Genomic DNA, 2,779 nt, shown 5'->3' with positions numbered 1-2,779 from the left:
TCAGTCATTTGACTGTGGCCATGCTGGAGCACCGCCTTTAGTCGAGCAAATCGCCCCCAGGACTTTTTCTTGGTTAGCCTAGTACTTATTCTATCAGTCTCTTTTGCCGAACCGCTAAGTTACGGGGACGTAAACACACCAGCATTGGTTGTCAAGCGATGTTGGGGGGAACAAACACAGACGCACAAACATCTACACACACATACATATATATACATATATACGACAGGCTTCTTTCAGTTTCCATCTACCAAATCCACTCACAAGGCTTTGGTCGGCTCGAGGCTATAGTAGAAGACACTTGCCCAAAGTGCCACGCAGTGGGACTGAACCCGGAACCATGTGGTTGGTAAGCAAGCTACTTACCACACAACCACTCCTACGCCTCTGTATATACAAACTTACACACTCATAGACAAATTATATATACATACTCATATACTCACGCTATGAATACTTATGAATATAATAAACATGCAAATGAGGAAAGTAATTGTAGCCAGCAGGCATGAACCTATTTCCCTTGTATTTAATATCGCCTGAAATTTGCTAAATATCATAAAAGCCATACGACCCAAGCATAGTCTTTTTTGTAGTCACGGGACACACTGACATTACTGGAGACAGATAATACATTATTGCAGTCATGTGACATAACAGGAGATGGTAATTAAAATAAGGCTCAGATTTATATGTGTGTATGTGTGTGCGCGTGCGTGTGTGTGTACGCATGTATGCATATATGTGTGTACGTGTGTGTGTGTGTGTATGCATGGAAGTGTGTGTATATGTGTGTGTCTATGTGTGTGTGTGTGTTTGTGTGTGTGTGTGTGTATATATATATATATATATACATGTATACATGGAAGATGAACGTTAAACAATGATGATGATGCACACACACACATAAAAATAAAGCATATATCATCATCATTTAACATCCGTTTTCTATGCTGGCATGGGTTGGATGGTTACATTCTAATGTGTATGTGTGTGTGTGTATTTTACAGACAAGAAAGTAATTTTGAACACAGTAGACCTGTGAAAACAGCCAAGAGAGATTAGGTATTTACACGTAGAATACGGAAAAAAGTTGCCCTCATGTGGTGAAATTTACTTTTTTGTCTGTAAAATACCAATAAAGTTTGTTTATAAAATGCTCCTATATGGGTGTGTGTGTCGGATCTGAAGAAATGATATGCAAAAAACCTTTTGACTTGACAAACCCAATCCGGGATCTTCATGAGATCAACAGACCTGCTACGACTAAGACCCAACCTTACTTAAAAATAGCAGTTGTATTTCTCCCTCAAAACAACAGAGGAAGAACGCATGAAATAAAAATATAAATAGATTCTCATGTTAAAAATAGAAAGAGATGGGCACGTATGGAATGCATTTGAGGTTGTTGACCTGGTTTTAAACAACAATGAGAAGATCATTTAGTTTGGGTTTGTAATAAATAACAAAATAAATTGATGAGAAAGCTTCTACATGATTGTTCAGCTTGCTAGAAATAAAAACCAAATCTCTCTCAACACACACCTCATTGCAGTAATAGCAAACATTTTTTTTGTTTTGGCACATCAAAGTTTTAATTTCTTTATGAATCCTGTTAAAGACACATGGCCAAGGGGTTCATGTATTCAGCGGTTGTGATTTCAATTGCTGGTGGTGTGATATGTTCTTGAGCAAGACACTTTATTTCACGTTGCTCCAGTCCACTCAGCTGGCAAAAATGAGTTGTATCTATATTTCAAAGGGCCAGCCTTGTTACATTCTGTGTCACACTGAACCGCCCTGAAAACTAAGTTAAGGGTAAAATGTATCCATGAAATACTCAACCACCTGCACGTAAATTCCACAAGCAGGCTGCTCCAAATGATCAGATCAACTGGAACCCTCAACTGTCTTTGTACATAGGGCAAATGTGTTTCTTTGTTGTTGTTTAATTAATGATGTAAGTGTTTAATCCTTCCTAGAATTAAGGTTGAATGAATGTGGTGATAGCTAAGGTATATTTGTTCCCAAACCACACTTATTTTAGTGCTCTTGGCACCACTGAATTTAATGGTGCTGCCCAGGTGTCAAAACCATAGCGATATCTGTGTGGCAGCTGATGATGGAGGTTTGTTCAATTGTTGGTATGGCTGTTATTGTATGTGCAGAATAGTTTTTAACACATCCATTTGATATAATTATACATATATATATATATATATATATATATATATATATTTCTATGTGAGTTAGAGGTTGGGAAACCAACCAAGGGATAGTATTTATCCAATATACTGCTGGTAGTGTACCCAATCATTCATACCCAAGTGCTAGTTGCTGCATAACACTCTCACAAATGAGTGTTAAATATGGGCGAGGGTAAAAAATGGTTTACCCTTTATTTATACACCAAATAAGAAAATGGAGAGGATACAAAGATGACATACATCAGCCGGTAGATATTCTAGTATGTCTATTCATTCCAATGTATTACATTCTAGCATGTCTATTTATTCCAATGGTTATTACATGTGTATGTATTCTTCTAATACATTGGAATAAATAGACATACTAGAATGTAATACATTGGAATGAATAGACATAATAGAATGTTTACCAGCTCATGTATGTCATTTTTGTATCCTCTCCATTTTCTTATTTGCCCTATATATATATATATATATATATATATATATATATATATATATATACATAGCATATACATATATATATACATATATATATATCTATCTATCTATATATACATATATATATATAT

At 35.7% G+C, this 2,779-nt stretch overlaps 1 protein-coding gene across 1 annotated transcript in view; it reads right to left on the bottom strand.

The window, feature by feature from the left end:
- The window catches only part of LOC106867681 (cap-specific mRNA (nucleoside-2'-O-)-methyltransferase 2), a 47,434-nt gene that overhangs the window by 4,216 nt on the left and 40,439 nt on the right, over nt 1-2,779 (bottom strand). The gene's annotated exons all lie outside the window — the stretch shown is intronic.

Source organism: Octopus bimaculoides, chromosome 27 (genome assembly GCF_001194135.2).
Source record: "Octopus bimaculoides isolate UCB-OBI-ISO-001 chromosome 27, ASM119413v2, whole genome shotgun sequence".
Lineage (NCBI taxonomy): Eukaryota > Metazoa > Mollusca > Cephalopoda > Octopoda > Octopodidae > Octopus > Octopus bimaculoides.
This window is presented reverse-complemented; position numbering and strand designations above follow the sequence as displayed.